The sequence below is a fragment of the Suncus etruscus genome, chromosome 4 (genome assembly GCF_024139225.1).
Source record: "Suncus etruscus isolate mSunEtr1 chromosome 4, mSunEtr1.pri.cur, whole genome shotgun sequence".
NCBI classification, from domain to species: Eukaryota; Metazoa; Chordata; class Mammalia; order Eulipotyphla; family Soricidae; genus Suncus; species Suncus etruscus.
In genome coordinates, this window is record NC_064851.1 from 105,366,237 (window position 1) to 105,378,334 (window position 12,098).

Below are 12,098 nucleotides of genomic sequence, written 5' to 3' on the forward strand. Positions count from 1 at the left end.
TAAGCTCAGAGCCAGGAGTATCCCCTGAGCACTGCCGGGTGTAGATTCCAAACAAGCAAACAAACATAAAATAAAACATAGATCTGCTACCACCAATGCCATGGGCACACGTGGGACCCCTGAGACATCTCAGCAATAATGATGGTGATGCCAAGGGGGGAGAGAGAGGGAGAGGGAGAGGGAAAGTGAGAGAGAGAGAGAGAGAGAGAGAGAGAGAGAGAGAGAGAGAGAGAGAGAGAGAGAGAGAGAGAGAGAGAGAGAGAGAGAGAGAGAGAGAAATCATTGGCTTTTGGGGCCACAGGGCAGAGCTGGCTGGGGTGTATGGCAGGAGGGGCCAGATGCCAGGATCCAGCTCAGGAGTGGAAAGTATTGATGTCCAAGTTCCTGGTACTGACCCAGAAGCCCGCTTTACTGAACTAAATATGGGCGGCATGGCCCAGAAATGGCCCAAGTTATTTTGGGGACACACTCAACGGGCCACTGGCTCATCTGGAATGACCACCCAGATGAGCAGGCTCCCCCTTAGGAAAGCAGAGTTGGGTGGATGAAACAAAAGCGTCCTCATCTCCCCAGCTTCCACAAACAGGCTTCTTATTTTTTTTTTTTTTTTAGTACAGTCCACTTTTGATGTAGGCATTTTTATTTCTATTTTTCAAAATTTTAATTTTATTTAAACAAGGTAGTTACAAAATTGTTCCTGATTGAGTTTCAGTCCTGCAATGTCCAACACCTTTCACCAGTGCACATTTCCTGCCACCAATGTCCCTAGTTTTTCTTCTGCACCCCATCCCCACGCCTGCCTCTGAGCAGGCATTTTACCCTCCCTCCCCTCCCCTCCCCTCCCCTTTCCTTCCCTCCCCTTCCCTCCCCTCCCTTTCTCTTTCTCTCTCTCTCTCTCTTTCTCTCTCTCTCTCTCTCTCTTCCTTTTTGTTCTTTTGAACTGTTATTAATAAAAGGGTACCATGCCTACGACTTTATCCTCTTCCAATACCCAATTCTTGTCCAGAGTGACCACTTCCACCATGGTCACTCCCACTCTTCGTGACAAGTTTCCTTCCATAGACCAGTCCTCCTGGCCCTCATCTCTATTGTCTCTGGATATTATTATCTCCCTATCTTTTACTTTTCTGATATTCCACAAATGAACAAACAAGCTTCTATTTTGGGATCCTAGATATTTCCTTCTAGAGATTCAAATGTCTTATATAAAATTTGAGAGGAACAAAAAGGAAGAAAGAAACAAACACCACCACCACTACCACAAACCCATAACCTTGCACCCATCTGAATTCCCCTTTGGTCCCCCTGGTTGCCACCATACGCCTTGGAACAGGACTGACACATGCATCGGGGAGGCTGCATTCCCCGTTTGTTCGCTGTGAGGATTTTGCAGGCATGAGAAGTATGCAGCATTTATATAACAGGAAATATCTAAGCGCATTGAGCTGTGTTTCCCTTCCCCACCCTGCCCTTCAGCGGCCTTCAAACCGCCTGCTGTGTACTGGCAAAATTCTGCCCCTGCTCAGAACAGCAAGGAGGCCCCCTGAGCCCCCACCCTATGCTGCTGAGCCCCCAGCTTCTGCCCCCCAAGTTGTATTTAGCCCAGCTTAAATAGTTTCTGGGAGCCCAGCAGCTGACCTCAGCCTCAAATATGTCATTAATGCCTTTCTGTTGGTATCGGGGTGGAATTTCGAAGAGAACGTGGAGGGAAAGTTCACAGACCTGGCTGGCTCTTCAGCTCACTCCATTCCCCAAATTCCAAGCCCTAATCTCAGGGCGCTGCTCCCCAACTTTCTGACACCCCAGCCAGGAATTGGGCCCTCCAGACTCCACAGCCACGGGCCTGGCCTGAAAGTCAGGCCAAGGCCTAGGAGAAATGAGGGGAGAGAGAGTGAGGGGAACCTGTCCCCTCTGAGCTAATTCCCCGTTTATCATCTGGACTGCCCTGAAAAATGGATACCCCCAGTATTTCCAGCTCATTCAATGCTCCTCCCAAATAACATGCCTTTTCTGCAGGATACTAGGGATCCAGAAACTTGAAAAAAAAAAGGAGACCTTAATAAGGGGGTGACGCAAAGTCAGCCCTGACAGGCCAGTCCTCAGAGACAGCTAGCTGACCAAAGGCTGGATGCCAGTCAAGGACTCACATCTGGTCTATCCTAGCCTGAGCCCCAAGAAGATAGTCTTAGGATTGGGAACCATTTCACCAGCAGTGTAGACTAGCAGAGCTGTCTCCCCCAAGTCCTTCCAAAAAGCAAGAATCACTAACTTCTAACTTTCTCTGCCTACCTTTTGCTGACCAACTCCCAATCCTGGCTTCCTGTTTGTCCTTAAGAAAAAAAAGAAAGAAAATAGTGCCAGAGCACTTCATGGGGGGAAGGAAAATGTTCCACACAGGAAGTTGAAGATTTTGAGTTGAAAAATCTTTAATGCAGAGCAAGATAGGAGTCTCCTGCAAAGACTCACTTACTCGCTCTGAGCTCCCCAAAATGGTCTTGTCCGAACAATGGGCAGAAAAGCATTTTTGCTTAAGTCACTTTCTTTTTTTTTTTTTTCCCTTTCCCCCTTAAGTCACTTTCTTAAGGTACCCCTGGCCTCATCCCACCCCTGACTATCTCCAAATCTCTCCAAATGTCATCTGGTTATCCCAGGTGCTGAAACAAACATGGTTCATGACCCAAAAGCAAATGGCTCCTACTTAAGTGCGGATCTCACTGGATGGAGGGGGAATGTTCTGGAATTATAAGGGACATGTAGCCAGGCCATATTTGTTTGTTTGTTTGTTTATGTATTTGTTTATTTATTAGCATTGGTTTTGATTCTGAGCTCACACCAGTGATGCTCAGGACTTAATCTTGGCTCTGTGCTCAGAGATCACCAGTACTCAGGGAACACTATGGGATGCTGAGGATCGAATCCAAGTTGACCACTTGCAATGAAAACACAGGCCCTATCTGCTGGCTGTACTCTGGCCCCATCCTTTGATTTTATTCATTTTTCTCTTGTTTTTTGTTGTTGTTGTTGTTGTTGTTGTTGTTGTTGTTTTTGGGCCACACCCGGGGTGCTCAGGGGTTACTCCTGGCTGTCTGCTCAGAAATAGCTCCTGGCAGGCACGGGGGACCATATGGGACATCGGGATTCGAACCAACCATCTTTGGTCCTGGATCGGCTGCTTGCAAGGCAAACGCTGCTGTGCTATCTCTCCGGGCCCTTTATCTTGTTTTTAAGACCCACTAAGAATCAAGATGACGGGGCCAGAGAGATAGCATGGCGGTAAGGTGTTTGCCTTGCAATCAGAAGGTCAGTGGTTCAAATCCTGACATCCTATATGGTCCCATGAACCTGTCAGGAGCAATTTCTGAGCATAGAGCCAGGAGTAACCCCTGAGCACTTCCGGGTGTGACCCAAAAACCAGAAAGAAAAAAAAAAAGAATCAAGATGACCTTTTCATCTCACAGAAACTGCTATGCAGGGAACACTAAAATGATCTGCAGAGCACTAAAATGATCTGGCCCACCTCCCCCAAAAAAAGAAACTTGCAAGAAGAAATTTCTCAATAATTGAGGGCCTTATACATAACTACTAACAACATCCTCACCCTCTCAAGGTCCTTCCCAAAATAATCACACAGAGGACACATTGTCCTAACCATTTAATGGGACAAAGACCTCACAGACTCCTGAACCCATGGCTCTAGTCAGAATCTTCCAGCGCCAGGGATATGGCTCAGTGGCATGGTGCTGTCTTGCAGGTGAGGCCTGGGTCTGTCTGTCTCTTGCTCTCTCAGACTCTGTCTCTGTCTGTCTTTCTCTCTCTCTGACTCTGTCTCCTTCTCTCTCTGACTTCTTTCTTTCTCTCTCCAACTCTATATCTGTCTTTCTCTGACTCTGTTAGTCTTCTTCTGTGTATCTCTTCTTGATTGTGCTTCTTTCTCTCTCTTGACTCTCTGTCTCACTGTGTCTCTCTCTAGTCTTTCTCTGACTGTCTGCCTGATCCTCCCCTCCAACCCCCTTCCCAGGGTATTTCCAGCAAAAAAAGCACCAAGCAAATGGAATTCCGATCGGATAGCAGATAAATGCAGTGGTAATGGCAAAGGCACCCCAGCCACCCACACTCCCCCTGTGACATTCCAGACTCCGAAGATGAAGATGCAGCAGTCCCAGGAGCGGGAGGCAGCTGAATAAAGCAGGTAAGGGAGAAAGGAATCATTTGCCTGCAACCCCAGCTTCTGACTGAGTACAGATGGAGAGAAGGGGGAGGGCAGGGAGAGGGAGAAGAGCAGGAGAGAAGGACCAAGTGAGAACATGATAAAGTAAACATGCTAAAATGTTAACATTTGAGGAATTTGGGTGAAGGGTAAATGGGGATTCTCTGTCCTCCTTTTTTTTGCAGTGATTCTGTACGTAGGAAGGTATTTCACAACCAGGATTTTAAAAAAGAAGAGGAGGAGGTTAAGTGTCCCCAAGCCTTCTCCTGTGGACTTTTGAGAGACCCTTAGCTTATTCACTGAGAACAAGGTCACCGGAACAGGAGGTAGTGGGCAGGACACTAAATCCATTCCATGATTAAATCCCAAAGGCTGTATCATATCTCCTCGGTTGTTATCACATCTCTATAGGTCATCTCTGAGTATGACCCTCCACATCCCACCAGCCCCACTGTACCCCAAAGAACAGATGGAGGGGTGTGGAGAAAAAGCAGATGACATTTAGGGGTTTTCTTTTGGGGGAATGTTGTGGTGTGATTCTGGTCACACCCAGCAATGCTCAGGAGTCATTCCTGGCAAGTACCCTGGTTTGATCCCTGACTACTCAGTGCCAATGTGCAAGGGCAAAATAAATGAATGAAAGAATGATAAAATCTATCCCTTGAATACGAGGCTGAAAACAGGGTGGGGTGGATCTATTTTAACTGCTGCACTATATGATCTGTTTCTCATTTTATTATTTTTACCTACCTACCCATTTTGGGGGTCGCACCTGGCAGTACACAGGGGTTACTCCTAGTAGGTTGGGGGGTCATATGGGATACCAGGCATTGAACCCACATCAGCCTCATGCAAGTCAAACACCCTCCCCACTGTGATATCACGCAGGGCCACTGGTTTTTATTTTTGTTTGTTCTGTTTGGGGGCCATACCCAGCGGCACCTGGGGCTTACTCCTGGCTCAGTGCTTGGGAATCATTCCCATATGGTAGTGACCATATGGATTTCCAGGGATGGAATTTGGGTCAGCTCAGCTACATGTCATAAGGCAAACACCTTAGCTCCTGAATCCCCCAGATTCATCCCAGGCACATAGATATAGAGATTTCAACTTGCAAGCACAGGGTTCAGAGTTGGAGCCAGAAGTGTCCTGAGAATATCGATCAATATTTGATGAGCTCAGAGCCAGAGTCATAGCAAAACAGCAAAGAAGGGCTTGTCCTCTCCAAACTCCTCTGAAAAGACCCCTTTACCAAGACTCCCTCAGTGAAGACAAGACTACAGCTTCAGGGAGCAGAGGCAAGTCCAGATACACCTCACCAGCTCCGCAAAAAGCCAAAATTCAACTCAGTGTCCATGGCTTCCTCTTCCAGCGGGACACAGGAGAGAGAAAATAAATGTATTTGCTGGGTCCAACCCTGAGCCCTGATCTCTTTAAATCCGCTTAACCAAGCTAGTTTCTATTAATCCAACACAACGGATGGTCAATACTCCTTAGCAGTGAAGTCCATATGGGCTGCACCATGCCCAGATTCATTCTAGGGCAGATTTGTTTTGCTTGATTAAGGTTGGTGGGGAGAAGGGTTTGCAACTCTGGCACAGGCCACACCCAATGTAAGACAGGATTTCCCTCTGCCTGGTTTGAGGGATCAGAGGGTGCCAGTGCTGAGAATCAAACTCAATCCTTGATTCCTTTTCTTGTTGTCTTTAGTGTTGCAAGTCAGCCCCTGAAGAGGTTGACTGATGAAGGGATGGAGGATGAGGTCTTTCCCCTCCAGCTCGGAGCACGCGTCTGCCACCCTGTCCAGCCGACAGTTCTGAGGTGAAACTCGGGTAAACAGCTCGCAGACAGTCAGGCTTGTGGAAATATTAGCTTTATTCGGTGGAAAGACTGAAGTCCAAGGTCTCAGCCTCAGTTCCAGCCAACCACACCTTGCCTTCCACAGACCCTTGTTTTTATCCCCCAGAATCAGGTACCACCCAATGGTGGGATCATATAGCACTCAATGGTGGAAACAGAATCAGGTACCACCCTAGGGTGGGGGCAGAATGCCAGGTCACACCCTAGGGTAGGGCACAATCACCTATCAGGGTAGGTTCAGTAACATAATAATCCCCAAAATATTTACATACACAACATTTAGTAGCATTTTTATTGTTTGCTTGTTTGGAGGCTATACCCCATGGTGCTCAGGGGTTACTCCTGATGTTGCTCAGGGAACCTTTGGGAATCGAACCCAGGTTGGCTGCATGCAAGGCAAATGCCCTCCCTGCTGTGCTCTCAGGGGAGTTCTCCCTCAAACCCCCCCCCCCCACTGCACATGTCTTTTGTGCTCCAGGAGGTAAATCAGAGTTTATGGGGGCGGGTTTAGGAAGATCAGCTAACGGCAAGGTTGTCGTTTCACAGAGTTCTAAAATTTCCCAGAGCCTGCTTTGATTTTATTTATTTATTTTTAGCTACTCACAACAAAAGGATTATTCAGCAATCAGTCCTCCGTCCTCACTCGCACCGAACAATAAAACAAAATAAGCCAAGACAGCATGTACAGATCTATACTTTGCTGGGGGAAAAAAATCCCGCTTCACTTTTTCATTCGGATGTTTGATCTAATGGACTTTTGTGTTTCCTAATGATGTTGCAAAACTTGAAAAACAAAAAAGAGCCTTTGGAGATTATTTTGGTTTGGTTTGGGGGTCACACCCTGTGGTGCACAGGGCTTACTCCTACTGGTGTTTGTGGGGGCCCTATGAGAATCCTATGGGATGCCAGAGATCCAACTTGAATCAGCCACATGCCAGGCAAATGCCCTCCCTGACATGCTGTCACTCCAACCCCAGGGAAATATTTACCCCACATTTCACTTCAAATCTCTCACGATGGAACACAATGGAAATCATGCCAGAAATTTCTGTTGTATTTTCAGATTGATCCTAAACTTCTATCATCATATTTCTTTTTTTCTTTGTTTTTGTTTTTGGGCCACACCCAGTGATGCTCAGTGGTTACACCTGGCTATGAGCTCAGAAATCGCTCCTGGCTTGGGGGAACACCGGAGGATGGAACCAAGGTCTATCCTAGGCTAGGGCCAGCAAGGTATACTCCTTACCGCTTGCGCCACCACTCTGGCCCCATCATATTTCTTTTTTAAAGAACAATCTTTGGCGCCGGAGTGATAGCACAGTGGTAGGACATTTGCCTGGCAAGCTGCCAACTCAGGATGAACCCAGGTTTGATCCCTGCATCCCATATGGTCTCCTGAGCCTACCAGGAGCAATTTCTGATTGCAGAGCCAGGAATAACCCCTGAGGACCGCCGGGTGTGGCCCAAAACCACACACACACACACACACACACACACACACACACACACACACACACACACACACACACACACACAAATAAAATATCTTTCCGGGCCCGGAGAGATAGCACAGCGGCGTTTGCCTTGCAAGCAGCCGATCCAGGACCTAGGACCTAGGACCTAGGTGGCTGGTTCAAATCCCGGCATCCCATATGGTCTCCTGTGCCTCCAGGAGCTATTTCTGAGCAGATAGCCAGGAGTAAAACCTGAACACCACTGGGTGTGGCCCAAAAAAACAAAAACAAACAAACAAACTAACAAAAAGATTTTTCCAGGGCTGGAGTGATAGCACACCACAGGGAAGGCATTTGTCTTGCCCGCAGACAATGCAGGTTCCATCCCTGGCATCTCATATGGTCTCCTGAGCACCACAAGGAGTAATTTCTAAGCACAGAGACAGGAGTAATCTGTGAACACTACTGAGTGTGGCCCAAAAACCAACCAACCAACCAAACAAACAAACAAACAAATTAAAGATCTTTTCATGATATTTTAGGCCAAAAGTTGAAAAAGAACTGACCAGATGCCTCCTCGTCAACCTGGGTAGACTAGAAGCTTTGCCCGCAGAAACTATTCCAATGCACCCAACAATCTGCTTCCTCTGTCATGGAGAGGAAAATGACAGCCTCCTCAGCCCAACTCTAAGTTGGTCGGCACTTCCTCTGAGGTAAAAAGGCCAGAGTGGTGGTAAGCAGTTGTCATCGACCCAGGAAACAGCCAGGTCCAGGGAGATGCTCAGGGGTAGACCATGTGTCTTGCATGTGAGGTTCTGGGTTCAATCCATGGCACAGTAAAATAAATAAAAATGAAAATCTTAAAAAAAAAAAAAAAAAAAGACGAGGTCAGAGAGAGAGCACAGCGGCGTTTGCCTTGCAAGCAGCCGATCCAGGACCTAAGGTGGTTGGTTCAAATCCCGGCTTCCCATATGGTCCCCCGTGCCTGCCAGGAGCAACCCCTGAGCACCGCTGGGTATGGCCCAAAAAACAAAAAAACAAACAAACAAAATAAAAGACACTATCACAGAGTAAAAATAATCTTAATAAGATCATGAAAAAGGGCCTGGAGAGATAGCACAGCGGCGTTTGCCTTGCAAGCAGCCGATCCAGGACCAAAGGTGGTTGGTTCGAATCCCGATGTCCCATATGGTCCCCCCCGTGCCTGCCAGGAGCTATTTCTGAGCAGACAGCCAGGAGTAACCCCTGAGCACCGCCGGGTGTGGCCTAAAAACAAACAAACAAAAAAAAAAGATCATGAAAAAATGTTTCCACTATGTGAATTTTGGGTGTGTATGGAAGGAAAACAAAAAGGTAACATTTATTTTCTTATTTATAAATTTTTATTTACTTAAAAGTTTTGTTGTTTTTGTTGTTGCTGTTTTTGGGCCACACCCGGTGACACTCAGGGGTAACTCCTAATCTGTGCTCAGAAATCGCTCCTGGCAGGCTCAGGGGACCATAATGGGATGCTAGGAACCCAACCTGGGTCCATCCCAGGGCAGCTGTGTGCAAGAAAACACCCACTGCTGTGCTATCACTCTGGCCCCTAAATAAATCCTTATTTACCTTTTTAATTTTTTGGTTTGTTTTGGGGCCATACCTGGCTGTACTCAGGGGTTACTCCTGGCTCTGAGCTTAGGAATCATTCCTGGAAGTGCTTGGGGAACCATATGGGATGTCAAGGATTGAACCCAGGTGGGCTGCAGCATACAAGGCAAACGTCTACCCCACTGTGCTATTGCTTCAACCCCTCATCTTCTGACACTGCAATACAGTCAGAATGAATATAGTCCCATGTACAGTGAGCATTTAGACATAATAATTTAATCACTTAACACAATCTTGTCCTGTTATCCACAGTGAGAATGAGAACAACAGAAATGGAATGATCTCTGATTAAAGGACATTGTGAATGAGGACTGCTGATGCCTGGAACCCAGTGTTATTCGACCCCTCCCCCTTTTTTAAATGTTGGGGCCACACCCAGCAGTGCTCAGGGGTTACTTGTAGCTGTCTGCTCAGGGATCACTCCTGGTGGTGCTCAGTATACCCTACAGGATGCCAAGGATCGAACTTAGAACATCCCTGGGCAGGGAAAGCACCTTACGCCATACCCAATATCTCTGGAGAAAAACCTGTGCATCTGCCAATGGTGGCCTTCATTATTAATTTTAACCTTTAACTGAATGATTTAGCAATGCCCCAGAGTTATGAAATGAAAACCCAGCAGTTTTCTTTGCCCTAGAACATTTCTGAACATCCTACAAAATAAGCTCTAAATTAATTCTTCCTTCCTTCCTTCCTTCCTTCCTTCCTTCCTTCCTTCCTTCCTTCCTTCCTTCCTTCCTTCCTTCCTTCCTTCCTTCCTTCCTTCCTTCCTTCCTTCCTTCCTTCCTTCCTTCTCCCCCCTTTCATTTTCTTCAGCTTGCAGATGAAATTCCAAACAGGATGCTCCCGTAAACACTAGGTTTCATAGTAAACAATTACTAGTATTCTCTCATTCCAAATGTCCTATCTCACCAGACATTTTTCTCTTCCATCTCTTCCAAGGAACACACTTGAGAAGGCGCCCCATGATTCACACCAAGCAAAAAAAAGAAAACTACACCTGAAGTGACCATAAAATCAATCCCTAATGCTTTCAAAGAAACTGGACTTTCTTTTTCCCATACTTGGGTTCTGCATTTAACCAGAACATGCATGACTCAAAGGGTCTGAAAAGAGGATTCCAGAATATGCCTGACATAGATAACTGCCAGGTACCACTTGGCAGCATCAAACCGTCTGGTATCTCCCTCGTGAAAAAAGCTCAAGTAAATAGCCAAAAAGATGCTCACTAGGCTGCACTCAGGCTCTGTCAGCAGAAGGCACGGGTTCAATTCCAGACATCAGAGAGCCGACCCTAACACCTCCAGGAATGATCTCTGAGTACCACTGTGTGTGGCCCCCAAACATATAAATAACAGAAAGAAGAGGGAGTGAAAGTTCAGCAAAGAAGGTGCTTGTCTTGCATGCGGCCAACATGAGTTTGATCTCTGGCATCCCATGGGTCCTCCGAGCACTGCCAGGAGTAGTTTCTGAGTGCAGATTCATAACACTGCTGGGTGTACCCCTCCCAAAAAAGACAAAACCAAAATATATTTTTAGGGTCTGGAGAGATAATAAGGCTGGTCAGACTCTTGCCTAGAAGGCAGCCAACCCAGGTTCAAACCCCAGTCCCACCTTTTGAGCCCCTCCAGGAGTGATTCCTGAACACAGAGTCAGCATTGCCATGTGTGACCCCCCCAAAGCAAATGAGTATTCAAAGCCATTGTTCAAAGAGGTCCCACAATCTAACTAAATGGGGGAGCAAATAAATTTCTTTTTGTTTCTTTTCTTTCTTTTTTTTGATAATGGGTGTTGGGGGAATGCATCAGGCTATATTTTAGGGGGCTACTCCTGGCTGCTTGATTGGATCACACAGTGCCAAGGATCAATCCCAGGTCCTCCTCCTTATAGCAAAACTAATCAATAACAATGTTCATGACGCTGGGGTTGGTGGGAGAGGAGGGCAGGGAGGACGCTTGCCTTACACACGGCTATCTGGGTTCGGTCCCCAGCATCCCCGAGCCCTGTTGTGAGTGATCCCCGAGCACAGAGCCAGGAGTAAGCCCTGAGCACCAACAGGAGGAATCCTCCAAACCAAGCCAAAGCAAACAAGAGCCCCAGCAGAGTGGAAGGGGAGCCAGGGCGGGTCTTGCCTAATGAATCAGTCACCGGTGCCCTCGATGAATAAGCAGAGACGGCCAGTTCATTTTCATATTAATTCACCGGCGCAATATTTACCGAGGAAAGGCGCCCACAGGCGGGGCACACCCGGATTCCAGGACCGGGAGGGTGGGGGAAATGCCAGCGGCTCCACCTCTCCCCTTTCCCCCCCACACTTCTCCTCCAGACCAGCTTTGTATTAACTCCTCTGGGAAGAAAAAGACTTTTTTCTTGGGCTGCCTTTTATTTTTTTTTTAACTTTCCATATAATTTATGGAAGGAAGTTGAACATTCTTGAGTTTCTCTTGACAGGATGATGAACAGAGACGCCACCCGGCCCACACCCTGACACCCCAGTAGGGAGTACAGGGCAATGGGCAGGGATGAAACCAGGGGTGTGGTCACCCCGGAAAACCAAGCACGTGAGAACACAGATGAAGACCACAGAGAACTGGCAGCGGATCTACAGAAATGAGGTTGGAGAAACGGGTCCTGCGTGCAATTAAGAGCGACCTCTCCCCCCCCCCTACACACATGTAAACACACTCACAATACACATGAGCATATTCACATATTCACATACTCACACACAAGACAGATCTTCACACAGATAGAAAATGGAGAAAAGCAGGCCCGGAGAGATAGCACAGCGGTGCTTGCCTTGCAAGCAGCCGATCCAGAACCTAAGGTGGTTGGTTCGAATCCCGGTGTCCCATATGGTCCCCTGTGCCTGCCAGGAGCTATTTCTGAGCAGACAGCCAGGAGTAACCCCTGAGCACCGCCGGGTG

General features: G+C 47.3%; 1 protein-coding gene across 1 annotated transcript in view; it reads right to left on the reverse strand.

Annotated features, from left to right (window-relative positions):
* Positions 1-12,098, reverse strand: part of WWC2 (WW and C2 domain containing 2) — a 120,421-nt gene that overhangs the window by 73,051 nt on the left and 35,272 nt on the right. The window lies entirely within an intron of this gene.